Source organism: Nicotiana tabacum, chromosome 22 (genome assembly GCF_000715075.1).
Source record: "Nicotiana tabacum cultivar K326 chromosome 22, ASM71507v2, whole genome shotgun sequence".
NCBI classification, from domain to species: domain Eukaryota; kingdom Viridiplantae; phylum Streptophyta; class Magnoliopsida; order Solanales; family Solanaceae; genus Nicotiana; species Nicotiana tabacum.
This window is the reverse complement of record NC_134101.1, coordinates 133643682-133657271: the sequence shown is the minus strand read 5'-3', so window position 1 is coordinate 133657271 and position 13590 is coordinate 133643682.

The window sequence follows — 13590 nt, the reverse complement described above, 5'->3', positions numbered from 1 at the left end:
ATTTAAAACTGGTGACTTGGGACACCATAAATTATTCCAAGTGGCGACTCTGAATTTTTAATAAAATAATCCCGTTTCGATTGTCACTTTAAGTTGGAAAAAACTCTCTTATTCCCTTCCGGGGGTGTAGGTAAACAGGAGGTGTGACAGTTCTGGAGACTCTGCTGAGGATCGAACCCAGAATCTCTGGTTCAGGGTTCAAGAATTCGAGCTTAGAATAATTGTTATATTTGGATTTATTTATTATCTAATTTTATTACATGATTGGACCTAATGTGTTAAATGTTGCCTTTACCACTTTGATATTATTTGAACTGTATATAAACTACTACGAAACCCCTCTCTTCTCTCTCCCGAGGAGTGCACGCTGGTCGTGACTTCTTTATGTTAGTGTCATATCCCAAATAGAACGAGGTTCAGAAAAGTTGCAAAGCCGGATGATCTTTTGGTTACCGGTATGCATCCTCCCCCCCCCCCGGCTCGAGTTGTCCGCTCGGGTAAGCCAGGTCTAGAACAATGCACCCAGGTTTTAAACCTAGAATAACTCAGCCTCATGCCATATCCCTAGTAGGAACGCTTATCTGCATCATGTGCATTCGACTTTGGAGACTCAACACAGGGGTTGGGTCTGTCTAGGATAGGTGTATGCGAAATGAAAAAGACCATTCTGATGCATCCTACTTGCTAATTGTGCATTCATTTACTTCGGATTTGCATGTTGACCGGCTTATAGGGGAAAGGTTGAGAGAAGGAAATTCAATGTGAGGGTTAAGAGAGATAATTGCTTGTTTTTGGAAAAACCAATGTCCAAATGGTACTGAAACTCTGCCAAAATTTTGAATTTTTTGTTTGTTTTATTTTGAAAAAAAAGAGAGAGAAGAGAAAAAAAGTTGGTTTTTGTTTTAAATTGCCCGAACTACGCCAGTTTGATTCTCACCGGATGTGGGATACGTAGGCAACCCCCAGCGGGTCCAACTTCTTTTTTTACAAAAATAGCCCAAAAGGCATCAAAATTTTCTTACTTTGTTGGAAATAAGTAAGGTGAAGCCATTCTTGTCGTAAATAGCCGAATGTCCCCAAAAGGACGCTAGAAGGCTGTTTTTGCAAGAACAACCACCTTTGGCCTCTTTTTTGACATTTTGGCCGGTTAGCAAGCATAACCTTAAAATCTTCTCCCCGGAAGTGCTGAAAGGCCGTATTTGCAAAGCCGGGTTTTATTTTGAAATAAAAATTTGAAAATAAAAGAGAGAAAAACAGTGTTAACTTTGTTTTCGAGTCAAATGAGTCTTGATTTTGCTTAATCACCCTAATAAATGTGCAGAATGAGCACGAGTCAAAGTTTGCCAATAACAGTCATGAACAAGATCCCTTTGGAGTTGCATATGTGGTGGGAGGATCTGGGTAAAGTAGAGCAAGATAAGGTCAATCTACATTTGGGAGGCCTCACTGGGTTGTTGAAGATAAGGCCTAGAGGAGACATCATAAAGGCGTTGGTTACGTTTTGGGACCCAGCTCACAACGTCTTGCATTTCTCGGATTTTGAACTCACACCCACCTTGGAAGAGATAGCAGGTTATATGGGAAGTACTGAAGGTTTGAGGCATAAGTATCTGATCGCTCCAAGAGCCGTTAGCTCTCACAAATTCATGGATTTTCTAAAAATAAGCAAGGGAGTCCCGTACTTCGAGTTGGAGGATGGTTTTTCCACTCTACGTTTTATATACCAGAGGTACGGGCATGTAGGAGGATTCAACAACCCGAAAAGTGGGGTTTGTAGCAAAGGGAACCGAGCAAAATGGGATGAGCATAGGCGTTTCGCTTTCATGGTAGCTTTCTTAGGCCTCGTGGTGTTTTCCTGGAAAGATGGGAATATTGATCTGCGGGTGGCTGGTGTCGTTAAAGTCTTGATTACCAACTCCAAGAGCACCCTTTCCCCTATGATAGTATCTGAGATATACCGAGCTCTCACAGCTTGTAAAGTTGGGGCAGATTTCTTCGAAGGATGCAATTTGCTACTACAAATGTGGATGATCGAACACCTGCGTCACCGCCCTCAGTATATGAGTTATGGGTCCGCAGAGAAAAGTTGCATTGAAGAGTTCGACACAAGGATTTTAGGGTTAAAGTTCCCAGAGGGGTTTGGAGATTGGGTAACCCGCCTTCGCTCCATCACTTCAGGGCAAATAGAATGGACACTAGGTTGGCTTCCTGTTGAAGAAATTGTGTATATGCCCGCCACTGGTCCTTACTTCCTCCTAATGGGTCTTCGAAGCATTCAACCTTACGCTCCATATCGGGTGATGAGGCAGTTGAGAAGGTGTCAGGTGATGCACCCAGATGAAGATATTAGTGTTTATGCGGTCAAGGTTAGCTCCGACGGCCAATTTCATGAAGAAATAGTTCGTTCTATTTGGAACAAGTATCAGTATTTGATAGCAAACACTCAAGTGTGTGACCCATCTAGAGGCGATGTCTCACCCGTGCGCTTGGTTGGCCAAGGAGAATGAGTACAGGGCCACAATAGGAAAACTGGAAAAGCAAGTCAGGGATCTCTAATTCGAGAATGGTTTGCAAGCCACGGCAGATGAAGGTGAAAAGAAAAGGCTAGCCAAAGAAAATGAGGCCCTTCGAGCCCAGATTCGAGAAATGAAAACAGCAGCGGAAAATCCCGCCAGAAGTGCAAAGGATGAAAAGCTTATAAAGAACCTTAGGCAGAAGGTGGATGAGTATGGTTTTGATTTGAACAAAGCAGAAGGTGAACTAGCCGGGGCTCGAACAAAATTGGCTAAGAATGCGGAAGAACGAGCGCGCTTGGTTAAACAGTTAAAAGAGAAATATGATAATGAGATTGTAGGGTTGAAGAAAAGGGTTACCATCTTTGAGAACAAAATGATCAAATAGGCAAAAGACTTTAAGGCAGAAAGGGAACACTGTTATGCAGCGATGGCACAATTAGAAAGAGATTTGCAACAACTTCAAGAACAGAATCATGTAGCCGAACAAACTTTGGAAGCCAGGGCCCAGCAGATTGGTCGTTTGTTGCAAGAAAAAGGTGTCATAAGAGAGAGAGAGTCAGAAGGATCGCCGACTACATCGCGATGAAATGTAGTAGTTATGAGGATATGACTAGATCCATGTTCTTTGCTACCGCGATGACCTTTGTTCGCCAGATAATAGAAGATCTCTACCACCTCCAAGGGGATTTAGCGCGTAGGCCCGCGGTGAGACCGAATGATGTCCCGCGGGCCCCAGTAGCAGTTGAGGTGTTGATGTATTCGTGATTTTCATTGAAGTCTGTTAGTCTATTTTTGAGTCTGTATTTTCATCTTTTCATCAAAGTCTGTTGGTGTCTTTTTGGGTCTGTTAGTTTTTGAGTCGTTGTAATCAAAGTATTTGCTTTTTATGAAAATTTAAAAATCCCAAAATATTTTATTTTTACACTAATCTCAAGAATACGCTTGGTCTGATTCATGCGGGGTCATAACACGTAGGGAATCTCCATAGGATTCGACCATAACCAAAAGAAAGAAAAAGAGTGATAAAAAAAAGGAAGAATAAGATAGAGAAGGAAAAGAAAAGAGAGAGAAAATAAGAAACAGTGAAAAGGAAACAATGGCAAAGCAAGAAAGAGTCATAAGAGAATAAAAACAAAGAGAGACCAAGCAAGGAAAGGCAAGAATTAAAAAGAGAGAAAAGAGTTGCAAATGGAAATAAGGAAAAGACGGGATGACGCAAGCGACCGATCAAATGCATAATAGAAACGATTAACTGCTTAGGTGCATTCACTCCTCAAAAATGCGGTTGCTTATCTGTTAAAGCCCTAATCACTATCAAGTTTGTTTGATGATATTACAGTGCAGGCAGGTGGTTAGTTTGATTGGCATTCTGGCAACTCACTCCTACAACACCCGGTCCAAAAACAAGCTGAACATGGCCAACCAGGAACTTGAGGCAAGTATTGTCGATCCGTCAAAAGAGGTGGGAGAATCGGAGGTTAATCTAAAAGATGAGTTGTATAAGCTAAAGCAGCAGATGGCTGAAATGTACCAAGCATGGGCAAAAGGGCACCCACCGCCAGTTTACCCCGCCAACCCTACTTTTATCCCGCCTTTGGCTCAGACCCAGGAACCTTCCACTGTGAACTCATCTTCGGCCTTTCCCCTCTACCAACAATGCTATGCCACCACTTCCCATACATCACAAGCTCCACCGCCCAAACAAGTCACATACCCTCCTCCACCAGTCACTCATGTTTTTGTGGCACCCCCACCTGCTGCATTACACCGATCCTCCAGTGAGCCTCTATCCCAGACTCACGACAACCAGTATTACCCCCCGGAGCCCACTTTCAAGGTTCCCAAACCCTATTCTTACACTCCTCATTTTAACCTCCCTGCGAGAACCGAAAAACCATCTAAAAAATCCCGAACAGGAGGAGATGTTCAGGAAAGTTAAAAGCCTGGAACATTCATTCAGAGACATGCGAGGGTTGGGAGGTCAAGTAAGTGTGGCCTATAAAGACCTATGTCTGTTTCCAGATGTGTAATTGCCAGCAGGGTTTAAGATGCCCAAGTTTGGTTTGTATGATGGGCACGGTGATCCAGTGGCGCATTTGAGAGGTTTTTGTAGCAAAATGAGGGGAGCTGGCAGAAAAGACGAGCTGTTAATGGCGTATTTCAGTCAGAGTCTGAGTGGATCAGCGCTGGAATGGTATACTCGGCAGGATCACGGAAGATGGTACACATGGGATGATCTAGCCTAGGCATTTGCTTGTCACTTCCAGTACAATCTCGAAATTATTCCAAATTGTCTACCTTTACGAAATTGGAGAAAAAGCACAATGAAAGTTTCAAGGAGTATGGTTTTAGGTGGAGAGAGCAGGCAGCAAGGGTTGACCCTCGAATGAAAGAAAGTGAAATGGTGGATTATTTTCTGCAGGCTTTAGAACCTACGTATGCATATGGTATCAGCTATAGGCAAGTCCTTCAATGAAGTGGTAAAGATGGGCGGTATGGTAGAAGAAGGGCTCAAGGCAAACAAAATCATGAGTTATTCGACTATTAAGGCAACCACCCAAGCCATTCAAAGTGGAACTAGGGGAGTAATTGGAAAGAAGAAGAAAGAAGATGTAGCAACGATTGATTCAGCAGCTTGGTTCGGACCCAGGGGTTCACCTCACCATTATCATCAGCCTCGTCCCCACCACCAAACCTACCCCATACCCCGTATAATCCACCCCACTACTACCTACCACCAGACCCCCATTTTTCTGTCCACCATGCCCAAACATACAGCCAACCTCCGACCCACGCACAATGGCGTGCGCCAGTCCCACAAAATACATACTCAGCTCCACAAAATGCCTATCCACCCCTAAGAGCCTACTGGAACTCTCCTAGATCAGGTTTCCGGCCCAACCAAGCATTTAAGAACGAGAGGTTGCAAAAGAAGAAAACTTTCACTCCATTGGGAGAATCTTATACCAGTTTGTTCCACAGGTTGAGACAATTGGGTATGCTGAGTCCGAGCGAGCCAAAACTGCCAAACCCTCCCCCAAGAAATCTTGATCACTCTATGAGTTGCGAATATTGTTCTGGTGCTCCGGGGAACGACACAAAGAAGGGCTGGCAATTGAAAATAGCTATTCAAGAGCTCATTGATACTAATCGGATTGAGGTCCAAGCTCCGAAGGCGCCCAATATCAACCAGAACACGTTGCCGGCCCATCCCGAGACAAATATGATCGAGATAGTGCATAGGGAAGGGGAGACCAAGAAGCCTTCACAGACCGTCATGATGATTCGGTCCAGTAAAGTTAGGCTAGTTGAAAAGCCAACAAGTGAGAAATCAGTGATCCGGTTGAGCGGGACAAACAGTGAACCATCTGCTACAGTCAAGAAGGGGACCCCAAGTGATGTGGCAGTAAAATAAGAAAGAGCAAAAGTGGTTGTGCCAGGAGTGGCGAACAAGCCTGTTGTAATCGTGGAGGGTTCCCGCACAGATCCTGACATTATCAAGCCGATAACTCAATTACCGATAGTCAACAGCAAGGCGGTCCCGTGGAACTATGAACGAGTGACAGTGACTTACAAGGGGAAAAAAGTTAAAGAAGAAGTTTGTGAGACCCATGGTTTGACTCGATCGGGGAGATGCTTTGCCCCCGAAGAGTTGAGAAAAGCTAAGATCTCCAAAGACAACCCGGTGCTAGTGAAGAAAGCTGTGACCGATGAAGAAGCAGAGGAATTCTTGAGAAAGATGAAAGTGCAGGACTATTCCATTATGGAGCAGTTGAGGAAGACACCGTTTCAGATTTCACTATTGTCATTATTGATCCATTCAGACGAGCACCGCCGGGCTTTGATGAAGATCTTGAATGAGGCCCACGATCCTGACAAAATCTCAGTAAAAAATTGGAAAAGATAGCTAACAAGATATTTGAGGTAAATAGAGTCACTTTTTCTGATGATGAGTTGCCCGTGGAGGGTACTGAGCACAATAGAGACCTCTATCTTACGGTGAAATGCGAAGATTCCGTGGTTACCCGAGTACTGGTCGACAATGGTTCCAGTGCGAACATTTTCCCTCTCTCCACTCTGAACAAGTTGAAGGTGGATGATGAAAGAATTCACAAGAACAGTATCTGCGTTTGGGGATTCGACGGTGGAGGGAAAGATTCAGTCGGGGACATAGTGCTTGAGCTTACACTAGGGCCAGTTGAATTTACCATGGAGTCCAAGTGCTCGATGTGGCTGTTTCTTACAATCTACTGTTAGGTCGACCCTGGATTCATGCTGCCAAAGCGGTCCCCTCCACTCTGCATCAAATGGTCAAATTTGAATGGGATAGATAGGAAATTGTTGTGCATGACGAAGACATTTTGTGTGTTCTCAGTGATGCCATTGTTCCATTCATAGAGTTTGAAGACGACAAGGGGCCATGGGTTTATTAAGTTTTTGACACGGTATCGGTAGAGAAATTCCAGAAGGGAAGTGTGTTCCAACTTCGAGGGTAGCTGCTGCATCAGCCATGGTAGCCATTGAGATGTTGAAAAATGGTTTGTACCGGGCAAGGGTTTGGGTGCATCTCTGCAAGATATCGTACAGCCGGTGTCTCTCTCCAAAAACTTGGATACATTTGGTTTAGGGTTCAAGCCCACGGCTGCGGACGTGAAAAGAGTTAAAAAGTTGAAACAGAAGGCCTGGGTCCTTCCAAAGCCCATCCCACAGCTCTCCAGATCATTTGTCAGGCCTGGCACCAAGAAACGCCCAGTAACAACAGTTCCCAGTTCTGTGGTTGGTCCTAATAAGGAGTTTCTTGAAAGGTTTGAGAAGTTATTCGACGAGGTGAACATGGTGGAAGCTGGAGAGGGTTCTAGCAAGGTGAATATGCAATTTGTTGGGCCCAGTGCAAAGATTAACAATTGGGAAGCTACTCCTCTTACCACCAGGAAGGAGTTTTGGTAGTTTGCTTTGATTTTCTTTCAGTTTATCTGGATTATTCCAGGGTTGTAATTCAGATTCTATGTTTCGTCCGTTTGGATGTATAAACCTTGTTATCTTTCAATTTCAATGAAATGCAATTTACTTTTTTCATCATTTCTGTTAGTTTTATTTTTGCTTTTCTTTTTCTTTCTTGTACAGTTCTTTTTATGCTGGTTTCAATGACATGACATGCATGAGGAATCTTCTACCCAGTCTTAAAAGTCAATCTAATTCTGAAATAGTAATTCAAGAAATAGAGTGTGATGATGAATCGAAATATGATGAGGATGAGGCCTTTGAAGAGATTAGTAAAGAATTAAGCCATTTTGAAGAAAAACCCAAGCCTAACCTGAGTGATACAGAAGCAATCAATTTAGGGGACCCAAATAATATCAGAGAAACTAAGATAAGTGTCCATCTTGAACCTCAACTCAGGGAGGAGATAATTAAAGCGTTACTTGAGTACAAAGACGTCTTTGCATGGTCATATGACGACATGCCAGGTTTAAGCACTGACTTGGTGGTTCACAAACTACCCACTAACCTGACATTCCCTCCTGTCAAGCAGAAGCTGAGGAAATTTAAAACTGATATGAGTGTGAAGATCAAAGAAGAGGTCACCAAGCAAATCGATGCAAAGGTCATTCGGGTCACTCAGTATCCCCCTTGGTTAGCTAACGTAGTACTTGTGCCAAAGAAGGATGGCAAGACCAGGGTGTGTGTTGATTACCGTGATGTCAACAAGGCGAGTCCCAAGGACAATTTCCCACTGCCAAATATCCACATTCTAATTGACAATTGTGCCAAACATGAGCTTGGGTCTTTTGTGGACTATTATGCAGGCTATCATCAGATCTTAATGGATGAGGAAGATGCGGAGAAGACGGCATTCATGACACCATGTGAAACATACTGCTACAGGGTCATGCATTTCGGTTTGAAAAATGCTGGGGCAACTTACATGAGGGCAATAACCACCATATTCCACAACATGATACACAAGGAGATCAAGGTTTATGTGGATGATGTAATCATAAAGTCTAGAAAGCAGTCTGATCATGTTAGAGATTTGAGAAAATTCTTCCAGAGGCTTCGCAGGTACAATCTTAAGCTCAATCTTACAAAATGCGCATTCGGTGTGCCATCTGGAAAATTGTTGGGATTCATAGTCAGCCGCCGAGGTATTGAATTGGACCCGTCAAAGATTAAAGCTATTTAAGAATTGCCACCTTCAAGGAACAAGACTTAAGTGATGAGTCTATTAGGGAGGTTGAATTACATCAGCAGGTTTATTGCTCAGCTTACGACAACTTGTGAGCCTATCTTCAAACTCTTGAAGAAAGATGTTGCGGTCAAGTGGACAGATGAGTGTCAAGAAGCATTTGATAAGATAAAGGGGTATTTGTCAAATCCACTTGTGTTGGTGCCACCAGAACCGGGGAGACCTTTGATTCTGTATTTGACGGTTTTGGATAATTCGTTTAGTTACGTGTTGGGTCAGCATGACATCACCGGCAGGAAGGAGCAAGCCATCTATTATCTCAGTAAGAATTTCACATCTTACGAGGTTAAGTACACTCACCTGGAAAGGACATGTTGCGCCCTAACTTGGTTGGCGCAAAAGTTGAAGCATTATTTGTCATCTTACACTACTTACCTCATCTCTCATTCGAATCCGTTAAAGTATATTTTTCAGAAGCCTATGCCTACAGGGAGGCTCGCAAAGTGGCAGATCTTGCTCACAGAATTTGACATCGTCTATGTGACTAGGACCGCGATGAAAGCCCAGGCATTGGCCGATCATTTGGCTGAGAACCTAGTGGATGAAGAATATGAGCCTTTGAAGACTTACTTCCCTAATGAAGAGGTAATGCATATTGATGAGTTGGAACCAGTTGGATAGCCAAGTTGGAAACTTTTCTTTGATGGAGCTGCTAACATGAAAGGCGTCGGGATATTGTACTTATTTCTGAAATAGGGCATCACTACCCTGTTACAGCTCAGCTTCATTTCTACTGTACTAACAACATGGCTGAGTACGAGGCATGCATTTTGGGCTTGAGGTTAGCTGCAGACATGGGTGTCCAGGAAGTTTTGGTATTGGGGGACTCGGACCTTCTGGTACACCAGATTCAAGGGGAATGGAAAACACGAGATTTGAAACTCATACCGTACCAACAACGGTTGCATGATCTTTGTCAACGGTTTCGATCAGTAGAGTTCAGCCATATTCCAAGGATCCATAACGAAGTTGCTGATGCTTTGGCTACCTTGGTGTCAATGTTACATCATCCGGATAAGGCTTATGTTGACCCGTTGCATATTCAGGTCCATGATCAGCATGCTTACTGTAATGTGGTAGAAGAAGAACTTGATGGTGAGGCTTGGTTTCATGATATCAAGGAATATATCAGGATGGGGGTGTATCCGGTACAAGCCACAGGTGATCAAAAGAGAACAATTCGGCAGTTGGCGAGCGGATCTTTCTTCAGCGGAGGGGTTTTGTACAAAAGGACTCCGGATCTTGGATTATTGAGATGCGTAGATGCGAGACAGGCCACAACTATCATGACCGGAGTACATTCTGGAATCTGTGGACCATACATGAGTGGGCACGTACTGGAAAAGAAGATTCTCCGAGCAGGTTATTATTGGCTCACTATGGAGCGAGATTGTATCGGTTTCGTGCGCAAATGTCATCAGTGCCAAGTGCATGGAGATTTGATTCATTCTCCACCATCTGAATTGCACACAATGTCTGTACCATGGCCTTTTGTTGCGTGGGTCATGGATGTCATTGGACCAATCGAGTCAGCAGCATCCAATGGGCACAAATTTATTCCGGTGGCCATTGATTATTTCACCAAGTGGGTTGAAGCTAAAACTTTCAAGTCCGTGACCAAGAAAGCAGTGGTCGATTTTGTGCACTCAATTATCATTTGCCGGTTCGGGATCTCGAAGGTAATTATCACATATAATGGTGCTAATCTCAACAATCATTTTATGAAAGAGGTATGTCAACAGTTTAAGATCACGCATCGCAATTCCACCCCATATCGCCCCAAGGCGAATGAAGTAGTCGAGGCAGCCAACAAGAATATAAAGAAGATACTTCGGAAAATGGTGGAGGGTTCTAGAAAGTGGCATGAAAAGCTGCCTTTTGCGTTGCTGGGTATCGCACTACTGTTTGTACTTTAGTAGGGGCATCTCCTTATTTGTTGGTATATGGCACTGAGGCGGTGATACCTGCGGAAGTTGAAATCTCGTCCCTTCGAATTGTCGCTGAGGCCGAAGTTGATGACGATGAGTGGGTCAAAACTCGCTTGGAACAGTTGAGTTTAATTGATGAGAAGAGATTGGCAGCAGTTTGTCATGGTCAGTTGTATCAACAGAGAATGGCAAGAGCATATAACAAGAAGGTGCGTCCACGAAAGTTTGAAGTGGGTCAGTTAGTATTAAAATGTATCCTTCCTCATCAGGTTGAAGCGAAAGGCAAGTTCGCCCCAAATTGGCAGGGTCCGTTCATCGTAGCTAGAGTGTTGTCCAATGGTACTTTGTATTTAAAAGATATAGAAGGCAAGTGTGTAGAAATGGTCATCAATTCCGATGCGGTAAAGAGATATTATGTATGATTTCTTTGTTTAAATTGTATTTGTTTGTACTTGGCATATTTTGAAGATTGGAATGGCGAAAACATTTTGTTCTGCTATCTAAACACTTTATCCTTTGTTCCCCCTTTGATCTTGTTTATTTCTTTTCATACTCCTCTTTTGGAATCAATAGCAAAGATTAGAAATGCAAGCGTGAAAGACAAATAAAGAAAAAGAGAGAAAGGAAAGAATGAAAAGAGAAAGAAAAAGAAGAAAAAAAAGAAAAAAAAAAGAGAAAAACAAGAAGAAAAGAAGATAACAAAACAATAATGAAGAGAAAAAGAAAGTAAAAAGAGAAAGAAAAGAAAGAGAAAATCACAACAGCAAAGCAGTTTCTATGACATGAACTACGTTCGACCTGATTCCTTTTAAGGATACGTAGGCAGTCTCACGGTTCGGTCCCATCAAAATAAAAATTCAAAAGTCCCCAAGCAAGAAACTGGGGTAGAAGTTATGGTTGTTGTAAGAAATCTGGTTCCGAAAGTTGTAATTTTGAACCCATGTGAATTGTTTTGAGCCTTTGATATCCTTTCTTTTTTTAACTCTATCCAAAAGCCCACGTTATGGTCCAAAGAAAAACCTTCCGATCAGTCTTTGATAGATGCCAAGTCAAGCAAGGAGAGGTAATTCATATCAGAGGCAACACTCTGGTCCAAGCAGAAAAATAATGAAAATGAGAGAGTCTTATTGGTGAAAACCCTCACCGGCACCGTAAGGCGATGGTAAGTTGAGAGAAAGAACAAAATGAGAGAGGCTTGATGGTGAAAACCATTCGGGCACTACAAGTTGAATAAGGATTGTGAATCATATTGGATAATCGGAGCATTGAAGCCCAGTTTCACGGTTTAGGGGTATAACAGGAGTTGAATATCAAACTTGCTTGACAGAATAGGCCACAAGTGCATGTCATGGTCATTAGAGTTGGTATCCACATCTGATAGGTTTCTACTTTGTAGTTTTCTTGTTAGGAATCATCTCTTTCCTTTATCCTTTACTTTGTTCCTTTTGTCTTGTTTACTTCCTCTTCCTAAGTCTGTTTGGTTAAAATAAGTGAGAAATGACTTCAAAATTTGCCACCAGCTTTCCAATTGCACAAAACGAGATCTGGCCAGCACATCAAAGTGGCATAAGTTAGGAAAGAACAACGTGCGCACTGAGTTGGTAATAATCAACATGCTTTGGGATTCATGTGAAATACAAAGGTTTGGTATATATCAATTCATGAACAATGCAACAGATGGAGGGTGTAGGGTGAACGGATCAAAGGTATTTTCTGTGATAAGATTAACAAAGAAAGTGGTTAACTAGTGACAAGCAAGGTCTTCCAAGCAGAAATCAAAGTTATCATGGCAAGTGAAAGAGCAATAGACCTCAAGGCCAAGGCCAGTGGTTTAAGTCAAGAAAGAATAGCATACACACTTAGTGGGTGACAATTGACGTGCTTTGAGATTCATGTGAGACACAAAGATTTGGTAAATGTCAGTTCATGAGCAATGCAACAGATAGAGGGTATTGGGTCTGAACGGAGAAGATGTATTTTCTATGATAAGGATGACAGAGAAAGTGGTTAGCAAGGTCTTCGAGTGGAAGTCAAAGTTATCATGGGAAGTGGAGGAACAATCGCCCTCAAAGTCAAGGCCACAAACCAACCACCGTATTTTAAACTGACAAGATTTTTCTTTGATTGAAACAGGGGCAGAAAATTTTGTTTGTTTCGGAGAAACCCTCCGTAAAGAAAAGCAAGCACCAGATAGGTTTGACCATAAATTTTCAGGACCCTCCTAGAAAATGGGACCTAGTTTAAAATTCAAAACAATCATGAGTAGCATAATCTAGCATAAATGTACCCCAAAGGAATATAAGTTGGCTTCAAAGCTTGCATGTTTGAGATAGGATTCAATTAGGAGTTTGCAGGACCCTCCTGAATAACGGGACCTAGCTTTAGGATTTCCATTGGTTAACAAGGTTTAGAGTAAGTTCTGTTGTAGGGTAATATAATTTAGCCGTAAAATTGTCACTTTTAAGATAATACTTGATTTTTGATTTTCAGGACCCTCCTGGATAATGGGACTTAGCTTTAAGACTTTCATTAGATAACAAGATTTGGTGTAAGCTCTGTTGTAGGGTAGTGTAATTCAGCCGTAAAAATTGTCACTTTTAAGATAATACTTGATTCTTAATCTTCAGAACCCTCTTGGATAATGGGGTGTGGTTTAAAACCCTCTTAGATAACAAGATTTAGCAGAAGTCACACCTTTAGAAGATATAACTTAGATTTAAAATTGTCGTTTAGTTAAGAATTGTCAGGACCCCCCTGGATAATGGGACCTAGCTTTCAAATTCTTAGTAATATTTGGCAACATGATTCAGTTTAACACTCACATATGTGCCCATCTACCAAACTGGGGCAGAAAATTTTCTTGTTTTGTCTATTTTTGATAAAATCAGGTACCCACTTG